We start from the raw sequence: 15,319 nt of genomic DNA on the forward strand, positions 1-15,319 counted from the left end.
ATGTATAAAAAATATTTAAATTAAAAATAAAATAAAACCTTAAAAAAATTAGTTTAATAATGTGAAAGAGAATGATGGACATTTAGTTTTCATTAGTGGAGTTTTCATTAGAGCCACATATTTGAAACTTGAAAGTAGAACTGATAATTTTTAATATAATTCATTAACTAGATACAAAAAATAACAAGTTAGAATTGAGTTTTTTGACAATAAATTAAATTGGATAGTGTTATGTTTCATACGAAGGTAACTCAACATAATCCAAATCAATTATAATATTTTGAAGAAATATTATTTTAATAGAATTTATTAGAGATAAATTATATAAATGTTAAAAAATAATATCAATAACAGTTAAAATCTTTATAGATTGTATATAGTTAATTATAATTACTCTTATTATTGTTTATTTTTATTTTATTTTTAAGTAGTAAGAGTTTAATTTGGCTAGTCAAATTATAAATCATTAAAGTTCTTACTCTTATAATTATATGTTGTATCTTTATAGTAAGAATTTAAAATATTTATAGAGTGTATATAATTATATCTTTGTATAATTATAATTATTTATATTATTTTTATTTAAATATTTTATTTTATTACTGACGTATTTGGTTATTAATGTGTTTTAAAACTCTTAATATATAAATTTTTAAATTATTTATTTATAAAATTAAATATTATATTAAATATTTTATTAATAATATATTAAGATAATTTAAAAAAAAATTTAATACAATGAAAACATTTTAAAATATAAAATAACAGATAATTTCCTTTTGACATAGATTAGAGACGAAGGAAAGGAAGGTCCTTTCGGACTGTACCCTTTAAGAGAAAAATTTATAGTTTAGTATTGACAATGGCACTTCCAACTGTACCTAAAGAATAGCTTAGTAGTATGACCAAAGGACACGTACTCATAGATCGGTACACTTCCTACTGTACCTTACTGTATGCACGCGCTTCTATCAACAACTAAAGTAATATTAAGATAATCATAATAGTTAATTAATTTCCTCAACGAGAAAATCGTTTCTTCACAAATCATAATCCTCCAAATTACTTGTCATGGGGCCCCACCTCACACCATTCATTTCCAATCAAAAAAGGACACGTACTCATTGACCTGTGGGCACAAGATTCTCAAGCGCGTGAAGGGTGTTTGTCGGCCTAGCCTAAGAGAAAGAAAAAAATGTTTATCTCCCTTTTAATTATAGTAAAGGTTATTGTACAAAAATTCTTGCATTACAGATGGGGTTTAATTATAGTTAAGGTATAATTAATTGAAGAGACAGAGCTTATCCTTTATTTAAATATATTAATTGAATCATAATTTACGCAACCAACGTCTACCATATTAATGCAAGTTGATGACATCTCTTGTGTGAAAATGTTTTGTTATTTTTTCCCTGGATTAAAAAAAAATTTTCTACAATAAATTCAAAAAATATTGGAAAAATCAAATAAATATACTAACCATGAACTTGACTTATTTTATAAAAATGAGTTCAATCGTCGCTTTTAACTTGATTTATTCTATTTGAAATCAAATTCAATCTCAAATAACTCGATCCAGACTTATAAACATGAATTTTTGTTAAAGGATAGAGGTGGATTGTTGTTAAAGTGTTTTTGAAATCTATTTTTCCCTTGAGGATAGAGACGATAATCAACCGTCATTAAAAATATATAATAAATAGAATAATATTTTATATATATACTTTTGATATCTATCTATTCTTAACATTTTATTTAAAGCGTTCTTATAATGTTTAATATCAAAATACCTCATATTTTTTAAACTTTTTTTAGGCCCCCATACTTATCTAATGTTTTATTTAATACCCTCGTATGTTTCCTATTATCAAAATACATCTATTCATTTTTAATACATTTTTAAATCCTTCATAATATTATAAAATATCAAAATACTCTCATATTTTTCTTAACATTTCATATAACCCCTTATAATTATCCAAACTTTCATTCAACACCATTTTATGTTCTATTGTATCAAAAAATATCTATCTACTTTTAACCTATTATTTTAATCTTTCATGTATTTTGTAATTTCAAAATACCTATTTTATTTTTTAAACATTTTTTTACCCCCTATAATTACCAAATATTGCATTTACCACCCTTTTACGTTGTCTCATATCAAAATACATCTATCTATTCCTAAAATTTTATTTATAATGCTCTTACAATGTTTAATATCAAAATATCCCCCCATATTTAAATAACATTTCATTTGACCCCTCATAATTATCTCTTTTTTTATTTAACACCTTTGTATGTTGTCTTGCATCAAAGCATATCTATCTATTCTTAACATGTTATTTAAATCCTTTATATATTGTATAATATCAAAATACCCCTCATATTTATCTAACTTTGCATTTAACCCTCCATATTTATCTAACATTCATTTAACCCCTATATTATGACATATAAACTAGATTTAACAAATAAAATTAAGTTTTTACGCTAAAATTGGTATAAATATCTTTTTCTGATGAATAGTCTTTTTTTGAATCGAATTCAAAAATACAAACTTCTTTCGTCTGAACGAAACCCTGCTAATTGATCTTGAATAAAAATGAGAGTGAGAGTGAGTGTTTGAGTGATATGAGAAACGTGTGTAATGAGAGTGAGTGAGAAGAGTTTATATAAATGAGGAGAAATGAAATTTTGACATTTTAGAAAAAGCTACGGACATTTTTGTTTAGGAATAGTGAATTTGGCATTTTTGCTTGAAAATAGTGAATTTAGTCATTTTTGCTTAATGGGGGGGTATTTTGGCTATTTTTTATAATTTCCCCACTTCTTCTCTATAAAAACTGCTCTCACTTCCTCTTCTTCTCAGTCCCAAAGATCCTTCTCACCCACAGCCAAGTTTGTCTGTGATGGCAGCTGGGCAAGAAACACCACCTCTCCACATTCCACCACTGTCTAAACAGCCTCCAAGTTTGTCTGAGGAAGCTCCAACAGTAGTTGCCCCACCTGCAACACCTCGCCGCAGTTTTTGCGATAAATGGTACTTTTTATTTCTTTTCTGCCCTGCCTATAATTTATTTCTGAGTTCTATTTTAATTTTGTTCTTGTCTTGAGTTAGCATCGCTCGCTGGATGTGTGTGGCAAGTACCGTGAATTGCTTCTATCATTTGTGGAAATGCTGCACTACTTGCTCAGAATGCTATGGATAGTGAGACTGAGACTTTCTTATGAAAGCCGGATTGCTAGTAATATAATTAAAATTGTATCCATTTATGTAGTAAATTAATCTCCTTTGATCGATTAGGTTCACTTATTTTGGATGTTTGTCTAACGTGACAGGAAGATGCCGTTTTCAGATGAGAGTAGAGTATGATTAGAAGATTTCAGACTTTTCTGCCTATTGTGATGTACTTCTGCAGGTTTAAGTTTTAAGCCAGTACCAGACAGAGGAGTCCTGAGAAATAGTCCTACTGATTACCAACTAAGTGAAACACATAAGGGCCGGGTTTTTATGTTAATTGCTGAAAATTGTGATCAAGTAGGTTAAATGTAAGGGACTTCCGTTAGTTTTTTATTATAAACGAAAATAAAAAATCTATCTCATCTTCTATAAAATACTTTAATCTTCTCTTTTCTGCATCTCTATAACCCTAGATTTCTTTTGACCGTCTGTTGGTTAGTTATCTACTGTTATTCTTGTGAAAGTAGTTGTGTTTTGTTGTTTGATTTTGTCTCCTTTTACTCTTTAGTTTAGATCGGACTTTATATGTGTAGATCTGAAGTGTATATGATCTGTTGGTGCTTTATTCTGATAATTGTCTACAGATCTGCTGTTTTACATAATGTTTGTATAGCCTTATGTTGTTTTGATCATTACATAAAAAATCTGAACAGTCCCAACGTTCACGTCAAGTCGGGTACAGATAGTCGAGCTTACGAGAAGATGTTGTTAATTGCCGAAAATTGTAATCAAGTAGGTTAAATGTAAGGGACTTCCATTAGTTTTCTATTATGAACAAAAATAAAAATCTGTCTCATCTTCTATATAATACTTTCATCTTCTCTTTTCTGCATCTCTATAACCCTAGATTTCTCCTTTTTTTTTTTTTGTTTTTGATGTTGTAGATTGACTGATGGCAATGGTAAAAAGAGATAAAATCGTTTAACGCAACATATTTCAATCCAAAATTCCAAACCAACATATGTCTATTGGTTCAATTTGAAATATTCATTCATTCCCCTCCCATTTTTTTTGTATAAAACAACTGAAGTAATAAGATAATCATAATAATTATCATTAATACTAATTAATTTCCTCAACGAGAAAATCGTTTTCTCCTAAACTTTCTTCATGAATCACAATTCTCCAAATTAACTGTGAAACTGGCCCCAACTCAATCACGCAAGGACACGTGCTCATTGACGGTGGGCATAGCTGTACCAACAATTAATCCACTGAGGTCTGGAGCTCCTGTAAGTTTGAGAAGAGTTTAAGAAGTAACCTTGGTCTGGTCATGATCGTTGAAACACAATTCAACGAGATAAAGAATCTTCAAACGGTTGGATGCAGTATAAGCAATGTCTGAAACAGCCCGCATCAGCCAATTCTAGGACCAAATGCATAAAGAACCTGAAAAGTAAGATAATGTACAATATGTTTAATAAAAGATAAAGCAGTTTAATATAAGAGGAAATACAGAATACTGCAATTGTTTAGGAATTGGATTTTTTTTGCAAAATTCCAAAGTTTGAGATTCAGGTCTTGGTTGCCTTAAGGAAAAAACCAGAAACTTTAAGTCTTTTCAGATTGGATAGCTGACTGAGATAGTGTAGCAAATGGTAAATCCTTCCTTGATCTTGATATTCAACGCTGGTAAACTCATCTGAAGTGATGACCAAGGTTATCTCTGCTAGGTCCGTACAATTTTTAAGCATGAAAGCCCCCAATTTTCCTCGGAAACCTGCCTGTTTTAGCTTTGGGGCCTGAATACTAAAACAAGCTAAATTTTGAAGACTAAATTCATTCGTAGAAGAGTATAGTCAAACCTGACTCAATTGATGTTTAAATTCCATTTTTTGACAAACGTTTCTACAAGTCAGTGGTTCGACGAAATTTTGAAAGAGAAGGATGAACATTTAGGTTTCAGTGGCAAAGTTTGAAAGTACGACTTTTCATCAGAGCCACATATTATTGACCGAGTGATGGCAAGAATTAAGAATTTGGTGGTCCCATTTCCAGACACGTGTCCCTAACTGAAGACTGCTGCCAGTCTCTCCATTTGCGTTTGCTTATTAGAAAAGAAAAGTTAAATTTTAACGGTAGCGATAAAACTGGTAAATCATATTTAATTTGCTTTAACTTGCCACACAAGTTACCAAAAAAGTCAAAGCGGAAACCCCGTCTCTTATTTTTCAGTCAGAATAATTATCCGTTAAAGGACAAAATATCAAATAATAGAAATAAATTAAGAAAATTAAAACATACCTCTCCAAGATTTTTTTATCAATAAAATTATATATTGTATTTAATTTATATAAATATAAATAATATATTTTTATATAATTAAATAATTTTAAATTAAAAATAAAACAATATCTAATCACATAATAATATATTTTTTATATACTTAAATTGTATATCAAATATGTTCACACGTAACATTGTCAAATTCCTTCTCATAATGACGAAAAACTTTTTTTCGCTAATTGAATGAAGCCAATGATTTTATTACAATGATGCATATATGTATGTCAAAAGAGCAAAATTATCTTATTTATTCTACACATTCACATATAACACTGCCAGTTTCTTAATCATAATGATGAAAAACTTTTCGTTGATTGAATGGAAGTCCATGATTTCATAGATCAAAGGTATAATGCAAGCAAAAAAAGTTAAGAATAGGCGAAAGAAATGAAATTGAAAAGAGAAAAGAAGGATAATGAAAGTGACGAGCCATGAGCCCACACAACCACTACGCTAGAGGCCAACATCCTAACCCCACATGAATGAATGAGAACTTGGATTGACACGGACGTGAACGAAAAAGCTTCCATTGTGTTTGACCCACATAGAACAATTTACAATGAAGCATATATGTATGAAAGAGTGAAATTGTATTATTTGTTCTCATATAAACTTCTTTAATAAGCCAATACTTGTGTTATATATATATATATATAGATCTCGAAGGATGTTTGGTTTAAAAGTTATTCAAGGTAAATTAAAAAATAAATAAAAGAAAGAAACACAATAGAATCATTGTGTTACTGATAGAATAGATAAAATTTCATAATAGATTCCTATCAAAATGGGTATAGTACATCGAAGTTAATTCTTTGTCAAACGGGACTTTTCTCATCGCACAGTTAATGAGACCTAACCTTTGGGGGGTATTTGGTCAAGAGAGAAAGTATTAAGAGATTAGAAAGAGAGAGAGAAGCACTTTAAAATATTCATTCATTCCCTTCCACCACATAGAGAGAGAGAGAGAGAAGGACTTAGGGAGAAAGTTATCAACAAATAGTAATTAATTTCCTTAACAAGAAAATCTTTTCTCTTAAGCTTTCTTCACAAATCACAATGCTCCCTCCCAATCACCTTTGAATGGGGCCCCACCTCACACCATTCCATTCCAATCATGCAAGGATACGTGCTCATTGACGCGTGTGCAAAAGATTCTGTCTTCTTTTAGAACATGTCCGTAAAAGCCGTACCAACAACTAATTCAGCCCAGAACAAATTCCGCCCGCAGTCTCCCGACCATTCAGCCTGCTCCCTGCTGCCGCCCACCAAACCGCCCTTGCCCGCCTGCAATTAATTAAATAGCTGCCAAATGGATTTAGTTACTAACTATATTTAACATTTAAAGGAAAAACGAGGAAGGGAAAGTTTTGAGAGATTAAAAGGGAGAGAGGCACTTTGAAATATTCATTCATTCCCTTCCTTTTTTTTTTTTCCACCTTGGGCACACTTGTATCAATAATGAAGTAATAAGATGATCATAATAATTATCATTAACACTAATTAACTTCCTTAACAAGAAAATCGTTTCTCTTAATCTTTAATTGTGAATGGGGCCCCAACTCACAACATTCAGCTCCCATCATGCAAGTTCACGGCACATGTACATTTTCCTGTGACAATTAATGCTCTTAGATATGCTAATTAGATCACATCAAATAGAGGCTCAATCTAAAATACAAATTTAAAATCTAATTTAATAAAACCTATCTTGACACTATAGTGTGTTGGGCTTGATCTATAAACCTTTCAGATCAAGCCGTACATTTTAATATTAAACTCATGAACCAACTTGATATGGTTGTCACTATTTAAAAAAAAAAATTAAAAAAAAAAATCAAAGAGCAGGTGGCAGAAGGGTTTCTGCCCTTCTACCAAAGCAAAAGTCTTCAAGTTTATTTTTTAAAATTTTTTATTTATTTATTTTTCTCTGGATAACCCAATTAAACTCTTATTCAATTTCAATTTCTCTCAATCTTAATTCTTTTATTATATTCTCGATCTCATTTTCTCTCATAAACTTTCTTTTGAAAACTATCTGAATTCATAAATAATAATTTTTTGTGTTTATGATTTTATTTTCATTTTAATTTTATCATTACAAAATATTACAAATGAATCTAATATCAAAAGAATTCAGAGATTTGTATGTTAAAAATGAGTTGATAAATCGCTTAGTATAATATTTTATTTATGTTTCTCATTTATACAATATGCAAATTAATTTATTTGTACTATATTATAAATTTATAATATTTTTTATCATATAACCACAATATTCCTCTGCCACAAATGAGAAATTATAAATAAAATATTGGAGATATTGTCCTCTATTTTAATAATTAAAAAATAATTTTTATTTAAAAATTTTAATTAAAATTTTTATAAAAAAAATTGTTTAAATGAGTTGGTCTAACCCTATATGTAAATGAGCTTTCGACCTTTAAAAATATATGAGCTGACCTGGCCTAAAGGCCCATTACTATATGGGCCTTGGGCCTGACCTGACCCACTGTCATGTCTGAATGTTCTACTTCACAATTATGAAGTTGAAGTTGGGGTGATGTGATGTTTTGAATGCTTACCAGAGTGCTAGAAATCACTGATTTTAAAATTGGATCAAATTAGCTAGTTCAATCAGTTGAATCGGGAATCGATTTTAAATCTAGTCAGGTTAACATTAAAAAATGGTTTTGTAACATCCCATTTTGGAAATGGACCCCTTAGCGGTAATTAAAAAAAATTTTTAATTTAAATAATGATAACCATCAAATACAATTTGATGTTTATGAAAAATCATCACATAGTACTTATTGGAATACAAAAGAAAATTATGTCAAAATGTCTCAAAGTAAAATTTAGTGAATATAAATAAATTGATAGTTCCAGAATGCATGGATTCCATAAAATAAATTATTGTGAAAATGATCAGAATAGAAATAAAATAAATATAGCCAAAGTGCAGTTCAACGTGCTGATCTACTCGCCTCCCCGCCTGCCTCATTATTTTTTTCTACCTACAACACCCCAAAATAAATATATAAATTGTAACACTCAGTAGACTTTTTAATAAATTTGATATTTCATATGGATATTTTCGACGGAGTCTCACCGTCACATCCATCCCGGATGTACTCGACTGGACACCCATCTTAGGTGTCTCTTATGTCATCATATTTAAGGGCATTTGTTTTAGTTTCATTATATATCCATTTTCACCAAATCCGAATACACGTCTCAAGTGCCGCTCATGTTAACACCCTATATCAAAATAATTTTGGCTTTATCTTCATTCGAAACCGAGACATCTCATCTATCGGTTTGACATTGCCTTCCCAAGATTTGAACTTGAACATAAAAATAAGAAATAAAATAAATAAATAAAAACTTGGCATGAATGCATTGAAGGCTGTTTGGTGCGGATTTTTACTTGGTGCAGGTGCACCACAATATGTGTGGCTAAGCACATGGCATCCCAACCCAAAAAGAAATAGCTTAAATGGTGCAAGTACATCCTAATTTCTGTGGGCGTGCACAAAGCATATCAGCCCAATGCATGGCTGGCATGCAAAGCAGACTTCAATTTCCATCCAAAAATTTCACTATCCCATAACACTCCAGTTTCTGGAGATTTTATTCTGCCTGGCGTGCGCAACACTACTCGGTATCCTTGTTGCATGTCCGACCGGTGCAAAGCCCATCCGACGAGTGCGCAGCACAGTGACAGCGAGAACATCACCGGAGGCTCTACACGTTCGGCGTACGTGCTGTACGCTGGTGGCGTAATTTCTATATCTATATATATATATATAAGCACACATGCAAACCAACACCAGCACCCATATAATTATTAAATCCTTCAGAAATATCATCACACAGCCACGTACTACGTACGACCATCAGCAAATACATATACGCTTATAGCAATAAGAAAAATCAGTATCACCAAAACTGAAAGTGCAGAAAAGGAACAACTAAGCGCCTACGTTTCTTTCTGACATTCTTTCTCAGATTTTCTTTCTTTACATGCCTAAGCACCGAATCAGACTCCATCAATTTAAACAAGATTATTTCAACTATTATATTTCAACCCATCATCACCGCTTAAATAATTCTGAATTCTCGTATGCATTCGTACACTTAATCTTCTTATATATATACGTAAAGAATACACATATATAACCATAATAACTAAACATCTGGAAACACTTATATATATATAAACACACATAAAAATATCAACTGCTTTCATAGATTATAGATGCAGTAGGGAAGGGTGGTTCAAAAGCCTACCTCTCCTCCGGCGATCACGTCCATCTTCGCGTGGCAGTAGTCTCCTCGATGACCTCTTTCTCTGACCGGCGAACGGAAGATTCTTCTTTCTCTTTGGCTGCGTAAGAAAAGGTTGCTGGCAATGTAACAACTATGTAGTGAAGATGAGAATACTTTTCTTTGTGCAAAAGAAACAAATATAAAAACCCAGCAGAGAGCCCTTTAGAAAACTCTTTCTTTTCTTTTATGCCGTTATCCCTCCAAAACGGCTTCCAGGAGAGTTATGTCTAGCAAGCATTACTCAGACAAATATAAATGGCAGGAAGAATGCGTTACGCCTGCGCACAAGTGGTGGGAAGTAGACTCTGTGTTTCTCATAATCTTTTACCTAAACAAGTGGCTTATAAATATATACATACATACATATTTTTATTCAAATAATTAACAAAATGGCCAAATTACCTTTTTATTAATTTAGAAATATTATAGGTTTATTCATTGACTCGATCAAACCAATGAATCGATCAAAATCGGTAGAATAGAGTTTGACCCAAATTTAGGATATTTTTTGAAAATTTAATTATTTTTGAGTAATTTGATTATTTTTTACTAGATTGGATGAATTTTTAAAGGTTTGCAAGGAAAAATAAATTCAAAAATAAAATAAAATAAAATTAAAAAAAAAGTATCTCATATCCATTAAAATGTCTTCTATAGGTAATAACTTACAGAATTATGTTTTTTTTCTATATCATGAGATTGAGACATTTTTTTATTTTACTTATTTCATTAAAATCAAATGAGTAATTGTTACTTTTTAAAAATGATATGTTCTAATTTCATAGGTGTGGGTATCTTGATTGATTTTATTTTTTATAAATTTTTAAGTAAAAATTAATCATTATAATTTGATAATAAGTTGAACCGACTGGTACTCGATCAAACTGATTGAATCATAAACTAGTAATACAATCAATTTCATCACTGATCCGATTTTAAAAACATTGTTTGAAATCCATATCTTTCACATGAGAGCTCAGAGGGTTTTTGTTAAAAACGTTAACCCTAGAGATAAAAACATTTTTATAATATTGAGTCCTCACTTAGAGTCGAAGGGGTCATATAAAATTAATTTTATTTTTTTTATTTTGACGTTAAATAAAGTTGATATAGATACTATAAGTCACAAATTTTCATTTTTATCACTTGTTATGATTGATAGTTATAAACAAAGTAGCACACCTTCATGAACGAGTTTGTTCAAAATGATAGTATAACCATTAACAAGCATAGATATGAAATGTTCTTTCACATTCACAAAAGTATATGCAAGCACTCAAATGGGTACCTGAAAGGTTTGAAGAAATTTTTTTGTCTCAAGGAATCTCATTTGGTAGAGTTCGATCATCCTTTTAGAACAAAGTTCAACTATCAAACCAATAAATCTTGAGAAAACAAATGTTTTTAGATTTGATATTCTTCTGCTAGAATTAATAACCGGCTACAGAGCGATAGAATTTGGGAAGGCAACTAATCAAAAAGGAGAAATGCTTGATTGGGTGAGTTCAAACTTCTTTATCCACTTGCTTCTTCTTAAATTCTTAAGATGCTTATATTTATCAGTATCTTGGGTGACACTTGTTAATGATTTTAGCTAAGGAAAATTCATCAGGAAAAGAAACTTGAAATACTTGTAGACAAGGATTTGAAAAGCAACTATGACAAAATTGAGCTTGAAGAGGTAGTTCAAGTGGCTCTATCGTGCATCCAATACCTTTCAAGACGTAGACCAAAAATGTCTGAAGTAATTCAAATGCTTGAAGGCGATGGACTTGCAGAGCAATGGGAAGCTTTCCATAGAGCGAAAGCAACCAAATGCAAACCCTATGAATTTTCCTCGGCAGATTGATACTCCGCTCTCATGCCCAAGGTGAACCATATAAAAGACTAAGATAATTTTCCAGAGTTGGAGAAGCCCTTCTAAAATTTGAGCATGTAATTCAATTTTTCCAGACTTGAATTTCCTCAGTTAAGCATCTATGTGCAAGTACAGAGAAAAAGTGCAAAGCCAGAAAAATGTGCTCGACTACACATCATTCAATTTCACTGAACATACAAACTACACATCAATCAATTTTAATCTCCTCATCTTCTGTTGAAGAAACATAGACTATTCTACTATTCAAACTCCAAGTTTAGAATAATGTTCAAGCCAATGCAAACTAAACCACCTATGGTTGTCCTCAAGCGGCCATTATAACATTAAAAGACGTCTTGCTGAGTAATACTCACCACTCTTCAAAACCTGACACCCTAAATCAAAAGCCTCAAAACCTTGCAGCCCCAACTGACTAAATGAAGAACATCGAGTCATCATCGATTGATTGTACTGTACCATGGCAGTGAGGACACTGGACAATATGTAATTTTCACTTCTGGGGAACTCCTTTTAAATAACAATATTTCTTTCTTAAACCTTAAATTAAATTTATCTCTATGCTCTTCTTCATTTAAAATTACCATTTTGTCAAGTATTGGAGAATGGTTAAGTAGGAACTTGATAAATTCCAATTCAGGACGCCGGTTACTGAGAATTGAAACAGAATCTCTTGGATGAATCTTCACAATTTGAAGTTGTCTAAAACAGTAGCTTGATTGATTTTGTGCTTGCAGAAATTTGGAAGATTGTCTTGAATATTCTCCTCTTCGAATCTAAATACAGCAACAGGATTCATTTTGGAGATCAGCATACAAGATGGAATGGCATGAAAGACAAGAGGATATTTGAACATTGATGTCACAAACTTACAAAGATCTGGAGCTCCTGTAAGTTTGCGAAGTGTTTAAGAAGTTTGAAAGTAGCCTTGGTCTGATCACGATCGTTGAAACATATATCAATGAGATAAAGAAGCTTCAAATGGTTGGATGCAGTATAAGCAACGTCTGAAACATCCCGCATCAGCCAATTCTATGATCAAAAGCATTAAGAATCTGAAGAGTCAGTTAATGTACAATATGTTTAATAAAATATAAAGCAGTTGAATATAAGAGGAAAAACAGAGTACTGCAAATGTTTAGGAATTGTATTTTCATTTTGGCAAAATTTCAAAGTTTCAGATTCAGGTCCTGATTACCTTAAGGTAAAAACCAGAAACTTCAAGTCTTTTTAGACTGGATAATTGACTGAGATAGTGTACCAAATGGTAAATCCTTCCTTCATCTTGATATTCGACGCTGGTAAACTCATCTGAAGTGATGACTAAGGTGATCTCTGCAAGGACTGAACAACTTTTAAGAATGAGAGGAGAGCCCCCAATTTTCCTTGGAGATCTACCTGTTTTAGCTTTGGAACCTGAATACTTAAACAAGCTAAATTTTGAAGACCATTAAGCATCAATATCTGTAGAACAGGGCAGTTGCAGATCAAGTTTTCGAGCAACTGCATATCATTAAGCTTCCCATAAAGATTGAGACTGACAAGATTTCCGAAACGACCTTTAGAAGCACAAGGAGGTTGTGGTAATTCATATTGACGGAGTTGCAAACGGGTCAGATGTTCACAAGACCATATGCAAGCTGGTAACTTAAACAAGTTTGCAAAATCAATTGCCGCACAAGCATACTCGAGTGAATTTTCTGATACCGTTTCTTGCAAGATAACATATCCAGGTCTGAAGATTGGACAATTTTTCTGGGAAGGTGTTGCAAAGCTTAAAGGTGTGTATATTGCCACAATGAGATAGCAGAACATTGAAAATGTGGTACTCGACGCATCTTGGTTTTGGAAAATTCCAAACAGCGCGGTTAGAGACCACGCCAAAGAGCAGCTTTGAAAGGTTAACCCATTTATATCTCCATTGTCTAGACAGGATGCTTGTTCTCACAGCCTCCTTCATCTGTAGACGACCAAGGATGTTGTCCAAAATACCCCAAGGCAGTTCGCTGACTCTATCGATTGCCGTAAGCTCACCTTTGAGCTGATCATGCTCGGTTTTCGCTCGAGTACTCATAGTATCTACACATTGTAACTGGTAGAGATGAGGCCACATTTGACATAATCAAAGGGAAAAAATTTTCAATGGCATTCCAAAGGCAATATCATTCTTAAAATCGATTATCTGTCTGGTTGTCTTTTTTGCAAGATTTGAAAAGCATCCACCACAAAGGGAAAATCAACAGGAACAATGGATGAAATCCTAGCAATTAGAAAAATATAATTTAGCTAAACAAAACTAAATTTAGAAACTACATCACATTTACATAGGAATTATCTCTCAGTTCTCATGATACAAACCAGTAAAACAGCAGAGTCAACCTAAAACATTACAAGTTTGAATAGAAAATTGAACTAACAGTCATCTTCATAACTGTCCCTGAAATCAATGACTCTAACATCAAGAAGGTAAAGGGTTCTCGTTAAAAATAATAACCCTAGAGACAATAACAATTAATATTAAAAAAAAAAATCGTATAAAAGCTGAAAATTAAGTCTAGAGACAGAAACTATAAATCACAGAAGCCTGGCGGCAAATTCCCTAAAAACAGTTGCCCCATGTAACGCTCAAATTTGGGTAAGCTAACAGTAGGGAATATTAATTATTAAATATGTTTTTCTCTTCGTTAATTAATCAATTTTTTATACCAAATAATGGGTAACAAAGAAATAAAATAGATTAACGCAACAATTAAAAAAGAGTTTATTCCTTAAATCAATGGTAAGCATCTATTCATTTTGGTCACAACCTTTGGCTTGTACCACTTCATTTTGTATTATATGATCAACATGAACACTTGTACCTCTTTTATTTCATTTATTATGATTATTTCTTTTCTATTAGGCACATAATTTATTTTTAATATTAATCTATTAATAAAATTATGTATATTTAATTTTGAATATCTAACTGGATACTTAAAATTGGACTCACATAATATTAAGTAAACTGTTATGTCATTCATCATGTAGGTATATAAAACGAAACGTAAGGATGTTGGCAGAAAATTATTAATAGATGGTGTAACGGCTAGATTAGTTACGGCAACATAAAAAGAGAGACGTGGAAATTAAAGGTGATTTAAAGTAAAGTGGGCTAAAAATTTAAAGCTAAAAAAGAAAGGGGTGACAAACGCATAAGGAAAACATTGTGAGAAGGAAGTGATTCCTCTTGTTGTGAAGTCAATTTGGTTTTGACTGAGATACTCGAAATATTATGTACCCTTTTATATACGTTGAATCTATGGTTTGTGCAAGGAATCATTGCAGGAATTTGAATCTGGTAACATGGCTGGCAGGTAGGGCTAGATTTGAGCCGAGCCGAGCTCAAACTCAATTCAAATTTAGTTCAACTCGTTTTTTATTACTGAAACGATGTTCTTTTAATACATATTGATTAAAACGATATCGTTTTTGTATCAAAATTTTTAATTAAAAAATCTAGCGAATAACTTGAGTTCGAGCTCAGCTAAGGCCAGTCCATTTCAGGCTTGACCGAGTTGAGTTTGAACTCGGTTTTGAACTCT

At 31.7% G+C, this 15,319-nt stretch overlaps 1 long non-coding RNA gene across 1 annotated transcript; it reads left to right on the forward strand.

Annotated features, from left to right (window-relative positions):
• Positions 1-3,127: 3,127 nt before the first annotated feature.
• On the forward strand, positions 3,128-4,079 carry LOC123197179. Its single transcript, XR_006497840.1, has 2 exons — positions 3,128-3,248; positions 3,343-4,079. It is a non-coding gene; the product is annotated as an uncharacterized LOC123197179 (long non-coding RNA).
• The last annotated feature ends 11,240 nt before the right edge of the window (positions 4,080-15,319 follow it).

This window comes from Mangifera indica, chromosome 15 (genome assembly GCF_011075055.1).
Source record: "Mangifera indica cultivar Alphonso chromosome 15, CATAS_Mindica_2.1, whole genome shotgun sequence".
In the NCBI taxonomy this organism is placed as follows: Eukaryota; Viridiplantae; Streptophyta; class Magnoliopsida; order Sapindales; family Anacardiaceae; genus Mangifera; species Mangifera indica.